Source organism: Rousettus aegyptiacus, unplaced genomic scaffold (assembly GCF_014176215.1).
Source record: "Rousettus aegyptiacus isolate mRouAeg1 unplaced genomic scaffold, mRouAeg1.p scaffold_m13_p_2, whole genome shotgun sequence".
Taxonomy (NCBI): domain Eukaryota; kingdom Metazoa; phylum Chordata; class Mammalia; order Chiroptera; family Pteropodidae; genus Rousettus; species Rousettus aegyptiacus.
Window position 1 is genome coordinate 25,993,422 of NW_023416295.1, and position 23,402 is coordinate 26,016,823.

A 23,402-nucleotide genomic window follows, 5' to 3' on the forward strand; every position below is an offset into this window, starting at 1 on the left:
TTCCCTTTATCTTACTGTTTCTGAGTTGCCTAGCAAGAATTTGTTTGCCACTTTTTCATCTACCTGTGAACTGCCTACTTCCCCTTTGAAATCCCGGACCCCTTCCCTCCTTTCCTCCTTTGTTCAAAATGAAATATACCTCATTTTGCCTCACTCTCTCAGGAAAAAGTTTCCCTGGTCTCAACAACTTTAAACAAATAAATACATAAGAATTTCATAGGAAGGCTTTGGATGTCTCCGTTTTTCTCTCATGTTGCAATCAGTAGTCATTCTCAGTAGCTACTTTTATAAGAAGAGTAAATTTTGAATATCCCCAAAATATCCTTAATCTACATAATTTGCCACAGCTTCCTGGAAAACAACTTAGTGTTTGATATAAAAATTTTAAATATGGATGCTCTTAAGGCCCTAATTTGCCTCTCAAAATTTTACACTAAGGAAATAAATAACAAATATGTAAATATGTGTAAGTGTACTTACTGGAGCATTGTTTATAATAGCAAAAATTGGAAATAATCAGCTCATTACTGATAAACATTAATTTATCAAAATCATAGTATATCCAAATATAAAATACTATGCAGTCATGAAAAACTGCTTAGATTTGATGTACTGACGTGGGGAAAAGTAACTACAATATATTTTCAAAAGGAAAAACACCATAATAAACACTGGCATAATTCCATTTTTGTAAATTTGTGTATGTGTGTGTGCGTGCGCACGCGTGTGTGTATAAAAGGTCTAGAAGAATATATTCCCAAATGTGGTGGGGTTATGATTGGTATTGTTTATATACTCTTATAAACAATAATATAAATGGAGCCACTTTAAAATGGAGCCAGAGCTGCCATGCCAGAGGAAATGTCTTGCATGTCTCATGCCTCTGTGGACTTTAATATCATAACATTATAATTCTGTGGCCAAATATTCAGACTTCTTTGCAATTTGGACTCTGATTATGCCTACATGACAAATAGCACTCTCTGTACTGTATGTTTAATAACAAACAAATTTTTTGCAAGATTGAAAGGAGCTGAGATCTTGACCACATCGTTTTCCAGAGGCCTTTAGGAGCTAAAATGTTTGCCACATCTTGTAACACCACCCGCCGATAGTGCTATGCTAACTTAGTTGTGAGGCTGGGAAATCCTGTTGCCCCCAAACAATCAGAAAATGTGTAATGTATACTTATAATTATTCTTCCCTTACCAACTAATTCCCTTAAGAGTCAGCTTCTTGCAACTTTTGCCTTTAAAAATCCTGCCCTAACTCCCCTGCGGTGGAACATAGTTTCAGTTTATGCCAAAGATAAATCTCCCTGATTTGCAAGCCATATTTGAATAAAACTCTCTTTTGCCTCACAGAAAGGTCTTCTGGTTTTTTGCTGACAATATTATATTAAACTAAAATGATATCAAAATGGAAGGCCAATAGACCCATTGTTATAGTTTATAGACAATCAACTAGCAAAAAACAGAAGCAAGTGTAAAATTCTAGAAATTAAATTCTAGAAATTAAAAACTATCGTGTACATTTAATTATATAGAATTCTCTTACTAGTAGATTAATCTTCAAGTTTAAAACTCCTTATATAAATTATGGATATTTAACAAAAAGGGGTTGAGATACTATCTTGAAGTATTTGGTGATAGAATGTAGCAAGGACATCACATATTTACTTTTAAATATGTCTAATTCACTAAGAAAGTTATTTGGCTTTATTTTCTTAATATTAAAAAAATAAGATATAATTCTAAATAGAGAATTAATTCTAGGGGTAAAAAGGGCAAATAAAAAAATGTTGTTTGATCCATAGTTATATTTATCGCATTTCTAGTGCTCTAAAAAACAGTGGCAACTTCCACAAAAACATTTTTACCTAAGTGAGTCTCGCATAGAAACACACTAACTGAAGTCTTCAAAAATCATGATATAACTACACATGTAAACATAAACACAAAAAAAAACAACCCAGGAAAGCAAGTGAAACAACTGGAATTCATTACAATGCTCGCAAAAATTAAAAAACAGTATAGCCACTTTGGAAAAGTTGAGCAGTTTCTTACAAAAGTAAACATATACTAACCATGCTACTCAGCAATTTCCCTCCAACATACTCCATGAAATGAAAACACATGTTCACACAAAGACCAATATACAAACTATTAATTCATAGCAGCATTATTTATAATAGCCTAAAGATTACTACTCAGCAATAAAAGACATGAACTATAGATAATGCAACATGGGTAAATCTAAAAAGCATGCTAATGAAATAAATTACACAAAAAAAACTACACATTGCACAATTCTATATATGTGTATATGAACAATAAAACATGGAGTAATGGGGGAAAACACTGAACTGTAAATCAAAACAACAAATCTTCCTAATGATACAACAGAACATAGAAGTTTTGTTTCGTTGAAAAGCAAAAGGCCTAATTTGTATCTTGTCAATCTATCAAGGTTTTCTTTCCAGTTTATTTTCCCAACACACTAAATTCATAAAGGCTTTTTCCTTCTAGAAATTTAATGTAGTCACCTTTTAAAAAAATTTTATTAGCTTCCCTCTCTTATAAATACTTTATTTTTTAGAGAAGTTTTAGGTTGACAACAAAACTGAGGGGAAAGTACAGGGATTCCCCATATACCCTCTGTCCCCACACATGCATAGCCTCCCTCATTATCAACATCCTCAACAGAGTGGTACATTTGTCACAATGAATGAATCTCCACTGACACATCCTAAGCACCTAAAGTCTATAGTTACCTTAGGGTTTACTTTTGGACAGATATATAATAATATGTATCCATCATTATACTATCATACAAAGTATTTTTACACCCTAAAATGTTGGCTTCTATTTTATTCTATTTCCTCATTGCTTGACTTTTAAAAACTATTTTACTGTTTATCACTATGATCCATCTGTTACTTATTTGTCTGTGTAATATGAAGTGAGACTATAAATTAACTTTTACCCAAAAACTAATTTTTCCATTCCCATATATTAAATAAATAAAACTTCATCATGAAAAACAAACAAGCCAATCTGCCTCCAAAAAAAAAAAACAACACCATGGGCCTTCTGGTCATATTTCTGTCACCTATCTCTGGAGGTTACAAAGTTACTTGAAGCAAAATACATAGGTTTCATTCGAAAAATAAAAATATATGTTAAACTTTCTTAAAGGTTATATCTAACACAACATCTAGGATTATATAATTCTAAAAATTTATTCAAGCATATGTGTCCCAAATCTTTATTTCAAAAGAAAACTTTAAAAAATATATATAATGAAGACAAGTTGTCTGTATTCTATGAATCTAAGTTCAATTTTACTGAAGAATAACTTTCCTGAGAATTATTTAACAAGATTTTAAGGCAATAACCCATTTTCTTATTTGAAATATTAAAATTTTGCTGAGAAAAGTTAAATATTATTGTGAATAAAAAAGCAAAAATCTAGACTGACAAAAAAGTATATGTACGGAGAATAAAAATACACTTCTTTCTCTAAGGCAATAAAGTTCTCAATCAGGGGGCAATTTTATCCCCCAGGGAACATTTGGCAATATTGGGAGACAATTTAGTTATCACAACTGCAAGTGGTGCGACTGGTATCTGTGGGTAGAGGGGCCAGGGATGCTGCTAAAAATTTTACAATGTACAGACAGATACTTCCCACACACACAAAAAAAAATATCTGGCACAAGATGTCATCAGTGCCCAGGTTAAAATAACAACAACAGCAACAAAAACCTGTCTAAGGGTATTACAAGGCAATATATCTACCAACAGTAGAAATACCTCCTGTTTGGAAATACAATTAAATACAAAGTCGTATTCTTTCTTGAAAAATCTTTTTATGTGATACATCCAGGAAATTACAATAGTACCTACTGAGATGACTATAATAAAGATGGAAAACAATAAAAAGTGCTGGAGAGGATATAGAGAAATTGGAACATTCATATATTGCTTGTGGTGACATAAATAATGCAAACGCTTTGACAGTCTGGTAGATACTCAAAAAGGGAGCAGGGAGGAGGGGAGGGAGGTGGAGGAGGGGAAGGAAGGGATCACAGAGGGGGAATAAAAAAGAATTCTACTGTCATGTTTCTTACAAAACTGCTAAGTTCAACAAAGCCAGTTCAGGCTGAGGTTATTATTAGTACAAACAGAGAAACTATAAAAAATATATCATTTTCTAGGAATTGGACCATAAGTTAGAATTACAAAATATTACTTAGAACCAAAGAAATCTAAAAAGCAAGAATTCATCCTACATGAAACATCTCTAATAGATGATCTACTTAAATGTTTTCAGGAGCTTGCTAATTCAAAAGATAGGCCATGCACTGTTGCAAATCACAAGGCCAAGAAGCAAATGAGATTTCTTTATCAAGATGAAATAGATTTTTCATGAAAATAGCCAATTTATTATCACTATTACCAATGGTGTGCCATTTTATAGTTAATTTACAACAGTGTTAGAAATGCTTTTTGAGTCATAACCTAGTACACACAGACAAAAACATGTAAGTGAAACGAAAACTTCATGAAAAAATACTTGTTCTTACTATGTGCAATACACTGATATTTTGTTTGTTTTGTTGAGCTTTATTTTTATTTTTTTAGGCTCAACAACCCTTGGTTGACCTCGCAGAAAGCAAGGACCTTGTCAGCTTACAATCTCTTATTTCTTTTTATTTTTTACACCTTCAGCACCTGGTCTTCCTAGGTGGTCTCCCATCCAAGTACTAACCAGGCCCGACCCTGCTTAGCTTCCAAAATAGCTTTATTTTTTAACGCTAGTCACAGCCTACAGATAACTTAGTTCAGGAGACAAAACTCTCCCAAACCACAGCACAGTGGAAGTAAGCTCAGTATAAATTATAATGAAAACACAGTAGTAATCATGGATTCACACTGCTCTCAACCCACTGGCTACGTTAATTGCAACTGATTTTTTGCACTTACCCTCTTTTGTCAGGTGGCTGTATTTTTTATCAAATTAAAGTTGACTCCCAACCCTGTGTTTATTATTAAAGAACTTGGTGGGGCAGATGAAGGTATGTAAGGCAATCTTCCATTCCTTACACACATAAAATACTGATACATATATCGATACATAGAGGATAGATGGGTAGATATTTATTCTCTAATAAATATACTTCTTTCGACTAGTTTGCACACATCTGCTATCTAGGATCATAACTATGAACTCTGTGTAGCCATGTCTACAAATATTCCTGAGAATGAATGCAACTAGTTATCAGTTTGAGAAACACAAGTTCACTTATAATTTCTTTCATAATATTTTTCCTCCCTACTTGTAACATGTTATCTCTGTTTCTATATTACTTTTCTTAAGAAAATAATAAATTTTAGCCTTCGATAAAAATTAAATGACTTATTCTAATGGTAAAAAAATATATTAACATCAACAATTGAAAATGCCAAGATGTTAATTCAGGATAGGCCCAGACCCTAAAGTAGAAAACTTTAGGACCTAAGTCATGGTCCCAAACAGGAGAATGTTACCATAAGAGCATGTTTGCCACTCCCTTCAAGAACTATCTTCTGCTCTACCACAACTGCTATAATTAGACACTGCCTTTATGAACTGAGTTTGAATTAATCTCTGTTCCACGGGTTCTAAATGTAAAGGCTTCAAAATTTTGTACAGATGAATATATGCATTTTTGATGGAAAATGTCAATAGCTTTCACCTTAAGATAAATTTATCTTAAGAGATAAATTCATGGCAGACACTAAAGAAGCCTGATGAATATCTCTTCGTCATTTAACAAAGCCATCTGCTATCTAGCAACTACATCATTTCCTCAAGTAAAAGAACTATAACTTTAATGTAGTTAAAGCCACTGCAACTTCCCGAAAGAACATTTATTAAGTAGAGCATATAATAGCAACAAAATTCACTACCAAACACATAAAAAAAGAAGCATCAATTCAGGCTACAGAGAGTTAATCTAAAATACGAAAGTATTGTTCATGATCCAGACTACTACTGGATGCGCAAGGTGAGAGGCAATCTGTCTGACTTATAAAGTCATAGTTATTGAAACGACCAGTCTCTCTTGTCAGGAATTTAGATGAGCCCAGAGACATTACTCGATTTTGGCAAGACCTTCGGCAACTTTATTCAAAAGACAAAATTTTTAATAATTCAGAGTTACCTTCAATCCTACTGAATTTCTCCATTGTCATTATAGATAGTGATGTGGATGACTATATTAATTTCCTAGGGCTAGCATAACAAATTACTATAAACTGAGTGACTAAAAACAACAGAAATTTTTTGTCTCACAGTTCTGGAGGCTAGGAGTCAAAAATCAAGGTGTCAGCAGGGCCATGTCCCCTCTGAAACCTGTGGGGGAGAATCTTGCCTTAGCTCTTTAACTTCTAGCCATCTATCTTTAGGTGTTCTTTGGCTTGTAGATGGCATCACTCCAATCTCTGCCTTTGTGGACACACTGCATTCCCCTGTGTGTCTCTGTCTTCACCTTTTCTTATAAGGACACCAGTCATATTAGATTAAGGCCTACCCCAATTCAATATGCTCTCATCTTAACTTGATTATCTCAGCAAAGACCCAATTTCTAAATAAGGTCATATACATTCATAGGCACTGGATGTTAGGACTTCAGCATGCCTTTTTGGAGGACACAATTCAAACCACAATAACAACTATTTATCTACTAAAATGGTTGACCACAAATTTAATTCCATATATAACTAAATGTTTATATGATCCTTTACCCAGCAGGATTACTACATAAGATTGTATAATGATGTATGCAGTGATCACTATCCCTAACCCTAACACATTAATGCCCTTTATAAAATAGTAACCAGACTAACAAAGAAAAAATTACCCTATTTTCTAAAAAGTTCCTGAATTAATATCTTAAGAGTGACTAAGTAGAATCTTATCTATCATCTTCAATGTAAAGAAATTGTGCTCCAACAAAACATTATTAAAGAGTGACTTTCTAATCCAATTCAACAGATATTTTTTAGGCCTAACTTCCATTAATTGCTCCTAAGACATTTGGCATTAATAACCATACATTCCTCCTTGGCTGTAAACCTGAATTTTAAATCTTGATTTTCTTATCTCTCTGGCCACTTTTTAGTCTATTTTCCAAGCCCCTGCACCACCTCTGTGGACTTCTTAAATGTTAGTGTTTTTCAGGGTTCTATTCTGAACTCTTTTCTATTCACTTTACATTCTACTCCTTAAACAACTCTCTAGCATCAAATAAATACCAGCTGTTCACTAATGACTTAAAAATCTCAAACTTAAACCTTTTTCCTGAGCTCTGGATTTGTATATCAAATAATTGTCCAGACATTTTAACTGGGTAATTCACAATCATCTCACACTCAGAATTTTCCAAAATGAATTCATTGTTTCTCCTCTCTCCATTTTCTAACCAGTTCCTCCACTTGTAAATGAAGGGTGGGTGGAGAGGGTTGTGGGAGGTGAGAGAGGGAACGGTAACTAAGAGGCAGTACAGTGTTACGGTTAAGAGCCTAGGATTTGGAGCCAGATTGTATAGATTTAAGTCTCAACTCCACAGTTACAGGTTGTGTGACCTTGTAGTTTTAGCAGTATGTTTCTAAAAGCAAAAGTTAATTCAACTATTACAATATGGCATCAACAGTCTCTACTTCTATCTGTTCTCTCATCTTCTCCCTGAAATTCTCACCTTCTTGAAACTTTATCACTCAATCCAGAGATGTTCACATTACCTACGATTCATGATTTCACTTCCACCAGGAACCACCTTCACCACTTAAATCTGATAATTTCCAATGAAAAATTATACTACTAACAGCCCTAAAGAGACCGGATGTTCAACAAAGAGGAAATGTACACATAAACCTTGTTTGCATCTAATCCAGCAAAATAACACCCTTAAACATCCTAGACAGCTGTTACCTTACCAGCTGGCAGATGGCTATATAATTTCAGCCTCTCTGGGCTATGGAATATGGTCAGGTCAAACTTCAAAGCAGTAAAATACACTGAACAGTTAAGAATCATTTTAGTTTAAGAAAAACAGATCTGCTGCTGCCTTTGGCGTATTTTAATTAAGGTGAAAACATGCAAAGCAAATGCCAACACTACATGATAAAATGACTTTAAATACTTTAGGATTAGAATCTGAGAAAGAGAATAGATGTACACATCTGTTGCACATTAGATAATACCTAATCTAGAATTACATTAGATTTAAAACATCATGATACAGAAAACCTAAAATAATAATAGAAAATAAGTCATTACCTGACGTGAGATATTATTTTCTGCTTACATGTGAATATGGGGAACATTTGTGATCTGAAAATTAATGGTATCTTAAACTATAAAATGAAAAATCCTAGAGTAATTTTCCCTTAAGCAGCTACCTCTTCATGAAAGGAAGGAGAAGGAAATGAACACCTGTAATGTAAAATTTACTATATTGTATTGCATCATGCTATTTTATATAATTTATTATCTTTAGTGACAAAAACCATGTAGTGATAAATATATATAATACTTACATGTAAATAGAATACTTCTGAAAGGATATAAGAAACATGTAACAACTGTTATCTTGAAATACAAACGTCACCATTGGGGCCCACTGGAGTTCGGTGTCACCACAAGAGCAGGTGGGAAGAAGAGAGATAATGACACAGACGTGTAGTTAGCATTTTTCCTCAGTTCTTCCTCGAATGACAGCAGTGAAGAATCATAGGTCATTAAGATTTAATAGTTTTACTAAAATATATTTTAGAAAGACAAAGAATGCCCCCAGGAAGCACACTGAGAAAGATAAGTATGCCCCAAGGAGGCACATGGTCCCAGCACTGTAACTAAGGGGCCAAAATGGCCACAAAAGGGCAAAAAGGCTCCAAAAGGCCACCAAAAAGAGAACCCAGTAGAGCAAAAGGGAAGGGGCAAAAAGGAGGGAAGCCCAGAAGGGCAAAAAAGGGCCCAGAAGTGGGAATGTCTGCCTTATATTTGGGCCGCGATGGAGTGGTTCCAAATGCATTCCTAGGTGATTGGCAAGTGAGGTCATTTTGATTGACATCTGGCTGCTATATAACTTTGCCTAGTGCGCACGTACAGACCCAGAATTCTACTACCACTGGGGTATTCTTTGGGTGGTCTCTAGGCTGAGCCCCTATTCCTTTGTTCCTCCTGTCACTCATGTCTGACTAGCTACCCAACACAAAGACAAAGTTATTTGGAATGGAAAAAAAGTCAATAAAAATTAGAAGTCCAGAAGTCTTCTTAGGCACCTATCTGACTTAAATAACACATCATCAATCTCATTCTATAATGCAATTAACTTAACTCATTCATCAACTTTTGAAAATCCATATATTCAAAGTCTAAGGAATAGAAAAATAGTAAACAGTCCCTACTCTCAAGACATGTATAACCTAATGGCAAAAACAATCATGTAAGCAGTGAATCATAAAATAAAAAGAATTTAACAATTCTTTCAAGAAATATTGAATACTGCTATGGACTGAAGTTAATTCCCCTAAAATTCAGTGTAACCCCCAGTGTGACTATATCTGGATACAGGGCTTATAGGAGATAATTAATGTTACATGAGGTCATACAGTAGGGTCCTAATCCAGTAGCACTGATGGCCTTGTAAGAGGGAGAGAGATAGGTTTCTCTCTCTACATGCACCTACCAAGGAAAGACCTGGGGGTACACAGTGAGAAGACAGCTGTCTGCAAGTCAGAAGAAAGCCCTCACCAGAACCTGACCATGCTAGTACCCTGTCTCAGACTTCTATCTTCCAGAATTTTGAGAAAATAAGTTTCTGTTGTTTAAGCCACCCAATCTATGGTATTTTGTTATGGCAGACCAAGCAGATTAATACAAATACCTACTGTGCCAGACATTATATTAGGAACTAAAGTTTAAAAAGATACTCATCACGAGTACAAGAAAAAAATTCTGCTTTCAAGAATTTCACTGCCTAATAGGTGAGAGAAACAAAGTACAATGTGATAAATGCTCTACCGGAAGCAAAAGAAAAAAAGAAAAATTCAGACAAGCCTAACACTGCCTTATTCCTCCAGAAAATACCAAGGAACATTTTTAAATGTGCGTATCATGAAAATGTAGCAGTATGAAATGAATTGTGATAGATAAGGATTCACAAGGCAGACCAGAAGAGAAGGAAATTCCAAGGAGGGGGAAAATTCCAAAAGCAAAAGCTTGGAGAGAAGTAAGTTCCAGAAACCATAAACAGTTCAGTGTTGCTGGAATGTAGTGAGGGGTATGGAGAGTAGTAAGAAATAATGCTGAAAATGTAAGCAAGAACCAGATGATGGATGTGCCGTGATAAGGAGTTTGAACTTCATTTTGTGGGCCACGGGGAACCACAGAAGAATTTTAAGCAGGGAAATAAAATAGACAGATTTGTATTTTAGAAAAGCACTCTGGCAGAGTATGAAAAAGAGATTAGGAGAGAGAGAGAAGAGAAGCATTGTACCAGTTAGAAAGCTATTGCAATAACCCACAGGGAAAAATGATAAAGGGAGGAACAGAGAGAAATGAGGAGAAGGGAATAGATTAGAGAAATATTTTTGGGGCCACATAAAACTAGCATCAGCCTAAAAGCCACAAAAAATTTAACATTTAATACTTAGACCAGTTACTTAGCCTCTCTGAATTTTAGTTATCTCACCTGTATAATGAGAATTTTAAAAATCTCTCAAGGATTATTGTAAGAGTTAAAAAAAATAATTTCTGTGTGCTACATATGCTATAGTTGTTTCTAGATAATGTTAATTTCCTTACAAATGATTAAGACTCACCTTGGTGTCCAGTTGGATGCTCTGGTGGAGACAAGCATGGATGTTAAGAGAATAATAAAGAACCAAAGACCACCCTTGTAATGTGGCCTAGGCGACAGAGTAAATAGTCGTGCCAATACTTAGCCAGGAAATAAAGGAAGAAAAATAGTTTTGAAAGGAAAAGTGTCATTACAGAACTAAATAAAATGCTATGGGCATATATGCTATGGGCAAAAAATTCTAGTGAGAGGCATGAGGAAAGATGGTGATGGAGCCAAAAAAGCCAAGTAAGATATCAAGAGGTACAAAGCCATCCAAGAGCATTATGAACGGACCACAGGAACAGGAACAATATATCATTAAGTTCTGACAAACTGATAAAGTGTGTGTGTCAGGGAAGGAGTAATAAGAAAAGGTAAGGTTAGTGAGTCAGAATAATATACTCTGCCCTCTAAATTTTAGCCTTAAGATAGAGACTGCTACAGTTCTTGGACATGTAAAGAAAGACTTTACAATTATACCGGGGGAAGATTAGACTGCTCAAAATATAGAAATGCAGTAGGAATAGATAGGAGATGAGTAAAACAATAAAAGGTATTTCTTTTAATGAAGCAGTGGAGGCATAATAAAATCTTAATAGAGAGGTGCCATGAGAATGGAAATAAAGGTACAAATGAAACCTCAGGGAAATAATACAGGAATGAAAAGTTTAAAGGCTTAGAGGATAATGAAACCTTGTTATAGGCCTACTTTTTTACATTTTACTTAACAACTTTATCTTGGGCCTACAAAATAATTGCATGCTCACTACAAAAATGTATTGCAGAAATAGATAACATCCAAATACAATGAATTTTACCTCTGAAATATCTCTAGAGTTCATACTAGATCTAGATCTAGATTTCTTTATCCAATTTACAACTCTAGTTTTGGTTGTCATCATCTTTTGCCTTAACAACTTTGATAGCTTCCTTACTAGTTTCTCCACATCCTCTCATAATCCAGTCTCCATATGGTATTAAAATAAGTAATTACATGCACATAGTAATCTAAAAGTATACCAGGACATACACGTAAGTCTCCCTTAATCCTAGTGCTAAAGCCATTTACATCTTCTCTATACTAGTCAAAATAAACTAAATTATGTGCATTAACAATCCCAAAATCTCCATGGTTTTAAACAAACAAGATTTATTTCCTGCTCTTGCTCCATATCCTACTGGTCAGCAGGCAAGCTATGTTCATCAAGATAACTCAGAGCCTAAATGATGTGTTACTTCCAGCCACAGCGTTTAATTGCTAATGTTAGATCCTCCAGAATTTTTTTATCCTTTCTGGAATTTCCTTCATTAATGATGCATCCTTCCAAATGTTTATTAACCATCCAGGTTTCCTATTTTGTGAATTGCCTATTCAAAAGCTTTCCCATTTTCCCTTTGAAGTGTTATTTTTATAACAGTATTTTTCATATTTCAGATGATAATACTCAATGTTACAAATATCTTTCTTAATCTGTAACTCTTTTATTCACTTTGTGGTGATTTGCATTACGCAGAATTTTTAATTTAATGTAATTAAATTTATTCTTTTATTATCTGTTTTTTTCTAACTTAAAAAAAAATTCTTTTCTAGACTAAGATCATAAAGATACATATTTTCTTCAAGTTTTCCAAAGATTTTTTCCACATAAAAATATCAGTATCACTTGGATCATTTCTAATGACTTAACTCAGTTTTTGATTTGGTCATGTTTTAAAATTTGAATTTAAAGGTTGAGATTTCTAGTTTGTTCTCTCTCTCCTCAATTCTTACTTACCACCTCCTCTCCAGCATATTTTCAGGTATTTCCCTATTGACGTCTCTGGTCATTAATTCAGAACTAGGTCCTATAATGGATTTTGAATCTCCAACCCTGCAAAGATATTAGAGATGTTGCAGATCTCATAAAGGATCAAATGACTTTGGCTAAGTTCTTGGTTCCATGGATGAGTGTCTTCACCCTCATATTCCTTAGGTCCACAATTTATGAAAAAATCCTTAGCTCCAAGAAGCAAGAAACTGTTCTTTTTGGGCCTCTGGCTTCTCAAGCAAAGAGCCTCTCAAGAATGTCGGAACCTTTTAAGCAGAGAGCCTGGTTCTGACCTTCTCGTGTAGTCACTTTTGGACCCTGTGAACCCCACAGGAAACTAGTTCATGCTCATCATTGTCAACTTCTGGACCCATCATCTGGTTATGCATAACACTTTGCTCTTCTATTCCAAAGAGATGTTAAACTTGTTTTTAAGCTTAGGCATGGTATCTTTTAATATTATACTTCTCAATCTTGTTTTTGGAATAGAGGTCACATATCAAATCATGAAGTTAGAGACATCTTCACTAACAGTCCCTGAGTCATCACCTGATCCTCATATCTTGGTTTTTACTTTCTTGCTAATATCTAGCTCCTTATCTTTATTATTTTTAATAATATACAAACTTTACTGATGATCACACACTAGAAATGGCATCCTGAAGAACTCTGTAATGAGTACCTCAAATTAGCTACAGGATAAGATAAATAACAGCTGTCATTTCCAAGTTTCTTTGAAAGTGCTGTCTGCTTTTTGAAGTGTGCTTAAGAAAAACATTTCGATGAACTTCAAAATGACAGTACGTTATTTACTGTACCTTTCAAATTCGTGAGTTCTCTTCACCCCACTCCACGTGCCTCCCCCCAAAAAAGGAAAAAAAAATCAAGTTATCTCCTTGCTTCTGCTTTCCCAGCATCTATGAATTGTTAAACAAACAAACAAAAAAATTTGTCTTTTAAAAGAAAGAGTTTATTATGCCATTGCTAACAAAAAAAGAAGACCGGTCTTGGGGCATGGCATCTAAGCCAGCAGCAGCATGGCTAAGTAGCAAAGACAACAAATACACTGTCTTAGAGTTTTGCAAGCATTTTTATACATCAAGGCAGGGGAAGTGGGAAATGTAAGGCATTTTGAAAGTATTTATGTTAGCCACAGACAGAGGGCCTGCAGAAGATAAAGAAAGGCTAGTTCTGGGATAGGCACAACAGAGTCCACAAGGAAGAAGTATCCACTGCTCCTGTGGATTAGCCATGGGCAGATTGGAAAATTCATGTGTAAATAAGGAGCAGAGGCTCCTGGAGCACTGTGGAGACTGGTTTATTCTCTCTTTTGGATAAATAGAAATAGCCACCTAGAAATTAATCCTAAATTTCAACAGATAGATAGGAATGTGAACAGTCTTTTATCAGAGCTGGTCCATAGCTATTAACGGGCAAACTATTGTCTCTTTCTCTCACTCTTCAGCCAATGTAATTTTAATTTAGAACATCTCAGAATTTTTTTATTTTTATTTTTATTTTTATTTTTTTTGGTCAGAATCTTAGTGTAACCTTCTTGGGGGCAGAGAGTCATAAAGAAATAGAAGTTTCTTACCCATGGCTGCACTCTAGAGCTACTCTACCCTCTACCTCTAAATGACTAAAATTAACTCTCTTCTAAGTACCTCTCAGTCATAAATCACACACACAAAAAAACTTGTTTAAAAACTTGTTAAAAGGGGGCGGCTTTACTACCAAATCCTATAGAAAGTGTTAAGAGTACTAGTTATATAGAATTAAAATTCAAGGTAGGGGGAGACAGGCCTTAAGTAATAGGTAACAACGTCTGGAACTATATCGGTGCCTGGTTTTAAAAGAAAAACATTACTTTCTTCTTTTAACTGAAGCTTGGTAACATTTTTTTCTCCTAAATTGAATCTCATATATAATAATTACTAAATATTACCTTAAAAATTCTTAACCCTTCTATAGATTTTTTTTTTATACTCCAGGCAGAATGTATAGGGTTATAAGTGCAGATTCAGGAATGCCAGCAGATCCCATCCTCCTACTTTAACTTAAAAGCCTTAATTTGAAGCAAAGTTTGAAAGTATGGACGTGTTAGACAAGGCAATAAAATGCACTTAGTTTCCAAGTATAAATTAATTTCATTAATTGTGCTATCTTATTTAGTGAAATATTCCTTCGTTTAATTTTGCAATTGCTCAATATTCCTTTGGATATATAGGTTCTGAATAGATGTTACACTTGTAATTGTTGAGGGTTAGTCTTTTTTTTCTTAGTTTCTTATTTTGATTTTTGTTAGATACACCCTAATTCCTCAGTTGTTTTAGGGTTTGTTTTGTTTTTTTTTTTTTTTTTTTTGGAAGCAATAAGTATTACACGATTAATTACTCAATTCTACCTCCAGAAAAAAATGGAAGGAATAAGAGTTATGAAAATCATTTGATTCTAAAACAAACATATATCATTCTGTTCCCTTCCTTAATTTTTTAAAGTTTTATCTAATTTCTCACCATGCTTCTTGGGAAAAAAATAGTGAAAACCTTAAGAATCAACAGGATATTATTTTCTTCTGGAGACCTTAGACACTTTAAATATATAAGATCTAACTTAACAAAACTGAAACCCTGCTGTTTTACATTGCCTAGTGAAAACTATACTTAAACATAAAACCCAAGAGACTTTAAAATACCTATTCTAATTAGTACATGTCATTTTAAATAAATCAATTACTGAAGAAAAATTATTTAAACTGTTAAAACAAAGAAGTACGTAATGTTGAATTTTACTTTAAAATGAAGGCAATTTAATTTTCAAATAGCTGTGAGGGGAAAACTCACTATTCCTGCAAACTGAATGCCAAGATACATTTACATGTGCTTTTATATTTCTTAGGCAAAGCAGATAGTACAATCTAAAGAGAGTATAGACTTTGAAGCCAGACCTTGAATTTTGGTCCTTATATTGGACAATTCCTTAATTGTGTCTATTGTCATTTTCCTCATATAACATACATAATGCCATATAATAGATAATATGTAATATCATTAATAATATATGTGTTTAATATATAAGATGTCGTATACATACATACACAGTTGATTCTTGTATATTCTATAAAGTCATTGCAAACCATGAATTAGCAAATACTGAACACATGGCAAAATACAGGGTTAGGTTTCTACAGCCTCTGTCACAACATTTTCAACAACCAATCAACACATAACACATTGTTATAAGGGTGCCTCTGTTTTAAAGATACCTTATTTAATATATATTGTTGATTCATTAACATTGAATTCACAGTCAACACCACTGTAATTCATGCCGTAAGGAGAAAAGCCTTCTTACATTTAGAAACACAAGACATCACCTTCAGCACTACACTTGTGGAACATTTTAAAGTGAAATCACCATCAAAAAGCAAAAAGTGAGAAAAACGTGGCACTAAACAGACCATCAAAAAGACACTTGTTTATAGTATAAGAACTGAAACAAGAACACAGAGACCACCTTGTTCCGCCTTAACAGGGAACATGCATATCAGATGACTCAAATTTTTCACAGCTCTGCATATGCCCACAAAGGACCACAAAAGTACCACAAGTATTGATTTGGGGGTTATAAATTTCAGCGAGAAGGCAAATTTGCAAATACAGAATCAAATAATGAAGATCAACTGTATGTTGCACACCCACAAACACAGCATATGGTACACAAGCAAAAAAATATTTTTCCTCTTCCTGATTCAATTACATAATCTTAGAACTACCAATGATGAAATAGTATTTACTGAAGACACTGGCCCCATTATAGGTGTAAATATAGGAAAATAAGTATACAGAGAAATTTTTTAAATAATGTGGCTAATGATCATAGTCATAGATCAAACTCTAGTTGTCTTTCAAGCTTTATTACCTGCTGATTATAACACTTACAAAACTAACAATTCTTGCCTGTATTTTTATTGAGAATTATAGGTGCCCAATATAACTTATATCTTAAAAGCATGACAGAGCATAATTTAATAAGTGATGATTAACTGGTCTACTATTCCTACCATAAGAAAAATATTGATATAACCACTAGCAAACGAGAAAATGTGTGAGAACACTTTGGATACTATAAAATACTACTAAAATTCAAATGATAATCTTTGATCTGGGTGAAATTCCTCAGAATAGACTATATATTTTCTTTATATGACTTCACATAAAATAATAAAAACACAAGACACATATTCTTAGCTAAAGGGAAAAAAAAACTCATTCCATTTGGCACAAATCCAATAGACTATAGTGCTGTCACGAATTAGCCATTTCAAAATGAGGTTAGTGTGTAATGGGGGTGCCTAAAATATGCTGTAGTCCTTTTCCAGAGACACAACATTGTAGCAAGTAGAAGATATTGGCCCACTATGGAGAATATTCAGAAAACTATTATTTGCATAGCCTAGGCAGGCTCCAACAAACTTCAACTCTTTAAAGCTGGAGCCAAAGGTATCAGACAGAAAGGTGTAAACATAAGGCAGTTTTAGTGCATATAACACTAAAATAGTAATACATAAATTATGGGATAATAGCTATACTCTAACGACCTCTCTTTGGACCCACAGTCTAAGGTGAAGTCTAAAGTTCTAAGTTACTGACCATAAATAGTATTTACCCGCGATACTGATGGGGTTCAGGACACACTACTCCAAAATATGGCATCTTTGCAAATTGAATATTTTAAGAGGAAGGAACTGGAGAAATGGTAGGTGCAGGAAGAACTCTCTGACTTCCTCTTTCTTCCCTGAAGCAGGTCATAAGACCTCCCCATGAGAAAGATATCCTCTCTTTCGGAAAGAGGCATCCTTTTCTCAAAAGACAGAGGGACACCAAGAGGAATCCAAATGAACAGGCCTTGCTACATTTCCCCCAGTTTATTAGGTTTAGCTCATATTCTTTTGTCCTATCACATTTTTTCCATGACCTTCCACTCTTTTATCAAACCTGGTATAAAAATACTCATGCTTATTCACATCTTTGGGTTGTCATTTCCTTATGAAGTCTCCTGTGTCATTTTAAATTTATATGCTTTCTTCTGGTTAGTCCATCTTTTGTTATGTAGCTCCAGCAGATAACCTACAGGGATAAAAGGAAGATTCTTCCTCCCCTATATCATTCTATGATTGCAACATGTGACAGTCTGAACCTCAATCTATGATTTGAATAGAACTGATAAAAACAGAAAAGATAAAAACAGAAAATAAAGGAAACTGAGAATTCACCATCTGTAATGATTCTTGCATCAGTGTTAGAAATTGTTAAATCAATAACATTTGGGGATACCAAGATTTATGAGAATTAATACTAAAAAGGCATCTAAGTCTTAACTATACTACGAAAATGACTCTCATGCTGTGCACAGATACCATATCAAAGCACAACGTTTTTCAGAGGCTTTTATTTTAGCCATCCTAAAATGACACAGGCATGGCACAAAAGTACCCGGAAATATGTACAAGTACAAGGGAAGCCATGTGTAAAGTTCAACATGTTCACCCAGGTAGAGTTTTACTATGTGTGATTCATTGATTTAATTTTTTGTATTCAGATTAACCTTGAGGGCCAAAAAATGATTTTACGATTTACATAAAACAAAGTCAATTCAAGTTCAAAAGTTGAAACTTCCATTTCAAAAATGTCTGATACAATTCCCCTAGACATTTCTTGACAAGCCTTTATTATATTCGGAGAATACAGAAATGTATACTCAGGTTCTGTAAGCTGAATCTTTCTGCCTTGACCAACACATCCCACAGATGTTCTCTTAGCTTGCTCTCTTATCTCCCTGTCTTATTTTATACCTTTCCTAAAAGCTTAACTGACTCTCTGATCTTACTTAACATCCTGCAATCACTACACTAACAAGTTAAAGGCTCCCACTTTTACCCTACAACCTCAAACCACTCCTCCTACAGATTGATTTTTGTCACCAATCTCATCTTTCATTTACAAGGCTCAAACATCCAGACATTGTTTCTTGACAGTCTTTAGCTTTCTGTGTTCTAATAAAGCATCCCTCTTCTCCAGGTAGAAAATACCCTTGATCCTCAATGACTCTGGACTGAGAGTTTTGTTTTGCTTTTTGACTCAGAAGTAAAGGTTCAATCTAAAGCTGGATTTATCTTTCTTCTCTTATGCCAAAGATTTTTCTCAGATCAGGGAGTTCTTTAGATGCAAAGATTTTATTTCCTGATTCTAACAGGACAGGAACTTTAAAAATTATGATTATAAGAACAAAATACTTTGATAAAGAATGCCTTTGGTGACAATTTTAAAGTGAAATTTATCATCGATAAACGAATCCACCTAACAATTTAACTGAAATTTACCCATAAGCTTTGGTGACTTTATTGTTTTATTACCTCAAGAACAACTACCACAATAAATATTTCTAGATTTATGAGATACATACCTGTCTTTTCAATGTTTTACTTTGAAAGTATTTTAAACTTTTAGAAAATTTGCAAAAATAGTACATTTTTGTATCTGAGCTTCCCAAAATAGTAACATCTTATACAACCATAGTACAATTATGGAAACCAGGAAATTAACGCTGATACAATACAGCTAATGATATACAGATCCTATTCAAATTTCATCAATTTTCCCACTAATGTTCTTTTTCTGGTCTGGGATTCAATCCTGAATCCCACAAACTGTCATGTTTCCTTAGTCTCCCTCCAACATGTGATGGTTTTTCAGTTTTTTGTTTGTTTTTTATCACCTTGAAACTTTTTAAAAGAAGTGTTATTTTAAAGAACGTTGCTCAATTTGGATTGTCACTTGTTTCTCATGATTAGATTGAGATTAAGCTTTTCTGGCAAGAATACCATAGAGGTGATGCCATGTCCTCAGTGCATCTTATCAGGAAGTATATGAGATATAAATGTGTCACTTGGTTAATGTGGTGTCTTCAGGTTTCTCCAGTGTAATTATTATAGTTTCCTTTAGTAACTAAAAATATCTTATGGAGAAGATACGTTGAAACTATGTAAATAACCTGTTTCTCATCATATTCACCCACTAATTTTAGCATCCACTGATTGGTTCTTATGTGCAACAAGAAAGAGTGTAGTACTTGCCTAATGATGATTTTTTAATTTCCATCATTAATTCTCCATTTATTAACTGGAATCCTATTTTAAAAAGAGCTGTCCCTCAATGTGAACTTAAAACTGCTCTAAAATATAAAGTTTACTAATTAAAAAAATACAATTACGATGGCTAAGACATGGAAGCAAATGAAGTGTCCTATGATAGAGGATTGGATAAAGAAGCTATGGTACATATATACAATGGAATATTACTCAGCTATAAGAAGAGATGAAATACCGCCATTTGCGATAACGTGGATGGACCTCACGAAAATCATGCTAAGTGAAATAAGCCAGACAGAAAAAGTTGAAAACCATATGGTATCACTTATATGTAGGATACAAACCTAAAAGTAAATAAACAAACAGGACAAACAAACAGAGACTCATGGACATGGACAATAGACTAGTGTTTTCCAGAGGGTGGGGGGAGGAGAGGAAGGAGGTAGATGGGGTAAAAGGGGTCAAATATATGATAACAGAAAGAAATCTAACTATGGGAGGGGAGCACACAATGCAATATATATATATATGCCTTACTGTTAAATTGTACACCTGAAACTTACTGGATTTTGTTAACCAATGTCATGCGCGCGCGCGCACACACACACACACAAACACAAAACAATAAAAAGAGCTGTCCTTTCCCCATCATTGTTTATGTTAGTATGGACTCATAGATATTTTATTCTATAGATTCTAATCCAATGCTATTATTATTTATTTTGTCTCAGCTCTGGCCAGTAGAAGTGCCTTCAAGCTGGCTATATTCTTCCAATATACCCTCATCAATTTTTTTTTTTTTTTGAATACTCCCTTACTTTCTGGTACCATTAAATGTTCCAGGTTCATCTTGATTTCCCTGCACCAGACCTGGAACCAATCATTTCTCCTTTTATTGTAGAATATTATTTAGAAACCAAGATATGGGCAGCAGTGTGTTCATTGCTACTGTAGTACCGTTATTTCTAGGTCCTCTCAGTGGAAAGAGTTAAGAACCTAGTTCTCATATCAACAATATTTTTACTTATTTGTTCAATACAAGTATACATTAAAGTCGAATGGCTAAGAGCAATTCAGAGATATTTTATATGAAAGAAGCTTCCATAATAAAGATACTAACTACAACACAATATTTTATCTTTAGCTTTATGATTTTTCAAAGTAACAGGCTAGTTCTTTTCTTCCCTTCAGTGTGATTATATTATTCATTTATAACACAATTAGGTTCATTTGTAACTATTTATATACCTTTTTGAGTTCCCACATTCTGTTTGATCTGAAAAATTTATTATTAGGATCACATACCCCTTTTAATGAATATTTAAGAAGAATACTTTATTTCTTTGACTAATGAATGGAAATAGGAAGAGAGCTCATTATCTTCTTGACAAAAAAACACACTTCCTAATATTAATAAATCAATTCAAGACAGTGCAGACATGTCTAGACATAGGACATTCTATCCCCAGTATGCTAATATAATACAAAGTAGATAAAAAGATAGATAAAAAGAAACAAACAACAACAACAAAAAACCCTTATACAACCATTGTTTGATACTTTACCCTGTGTTTCTAAGATAGTTCAAGTGGAATGTGAATAAAAACATGGGTAGACTTCCTATTTCCTTATAGGTCCTACGCCCCATTTCCTGCTTCTTTCAAACCTCAGAGATAGAAGACTGATTACAGTGCCTGAAAATCCCTAATAATACTAATGGTTACAAGAATCTAAATTTTTATTTATTTAAAAACACTTCTTGCATTCATCTGCTGTCCCAGACACAATGATAAGTGCTTTATATACATTATCTAATTAAATGAGAGCTTTGGGGAAGACCCATTAATTCTGCTACGGTTCATACTGATGTGTTTCCTCCCTAGATTTTATACACTTTTGGGCCAGTAAAATCAACACCTAGTGATTATGAGAAATTAACAGCAAAGATTTGTCAAGACCAATATTTTATGAGAGGCAATTTAATCTACTGGTGCAGATGGGTAAATATTTGATAGAGCTAAGAAGAAACCAAAGATATGTTTTCTGTGAGAAAATGGGTATATGAAATTATCTGACACCTAAAACTGCAAAGCTTTAAAAAGCACTTCATAGAAGGTATTTTACATAAGACAATCCACAAACTTTTGGACATTAAAACCTAGCCATTAGATCTTTTAGCATTTTACTCATTATCCCAGATATAATTATAATCAAGAGCTGTACTCTATTTTTATACAATAGATTAATTTTTTTAATCGATCTTCTGTTTTCTTTATGAAATCCCAAGGTTTCTTTTTTTTTTTGAACCTCTTCAAAAAAAACCACTAGTTGTGGAACTCCAGGGAATAACATATATGCAGAATACAATGTAAATAAAGAATTATTAAGAAGTACCTGAATTAGATTGATCACATCAATATTTACAATAACCAACAAAGTGCCCTGGACAGAACAAATATAAGCATGGAGAATGACATCTGAACAAGACTGTTCAGGTATACTAACCTAGACCACAGCCACTACTAATATCAATTACAGCATCACCACTCCCTTAAGTTTATTAGACCATTCTTGCCATCCCTGCATAGCAACCAGGGCACAGTAGTGATAAGGTGAAACACTTGAATTACCAAGTCATAACCTCTAACATGTGCATAATTCCAAGTTGGAATGACATCACGACCCAAAAAGTCTGCCAATCTCCAGCACAGAGGTTTACTTATTCACTGATGCTCAACTTTGTATGGTTTCCCCTTAAAACCAGAGTCAAACCATAATGGATTAATTTGCTGTACCTAGAGAGCAATTTTAACTTGCTAAAAATATTCCACACTCGTGAAACTATGTTCATGTCCCAAAAAACAGAACAGTAAGACTCCTGTTCTAGACTGGTTTTTAAACTCCTATTAAACAATTTAATTCTGTGTAAATGGGTAATATCATATAATCAATTTCCTTAATTCATTTCATTACAACATGGGGTCCTTCTGATGACAACCTACAAAAGAACTAGAAAAAATCCTCAGAAAAATAAGTCTCTTCCCTAGCCACAAAGTACAAAGAAACTTATATTAATTCCCATTTGAGGAGGAGGATGCTCATAGCCCAAGAGGCCACAAATTACTTGGTACACAGAAGGCAATGGTGTTCTAAGAAACATGAAAAACCAAGGAACTCTATCATATCCTTTGTTACTCCAATTACTTGCCCACTTTACAACCATTTTATGCTGAATATGATGACACAGAAGGAAAAGTAAAGATAGGACAACCCATAACTCCTTTCCTCTCGTTCCTTCCTTATTCATCAGTAAGCCAACGGTAGAACGTTTGTATGAAAAAGTAAAATAGAAAAGAGCCGAATTAATTTTGCAGCATATGTCTACTGTTCTGGTAAAAACAAACTACTCATGCAAATACAAGTACAAAATATGATTGTATAATTTCTGTAATTCCATAAATGAGTTAACTATTCTTATATTTGCATTTTAAACGGACATTGTACAATATACAAATGATAAAATTCAAGTTGATGATTTAAATTTTTAATTTTT

The 23,402-nt window shown here is 33.9% G+C and overlaps 1 protein-coding gene across 3 annotated transcripts in view; it reads right to left on the reverse strand.

The window, feature by feature from the left end:
* The window catches only part of BMPR2 (bone morphogenetic protein receptor type 2), a 134,004-nt gene that overhangs the window by 84,636 nt on the left and 25,966 nt on the right, over positions 1–23,402 (reverse strand). The gene's annotated exons all lie outside the window — the stretch shown is intronic.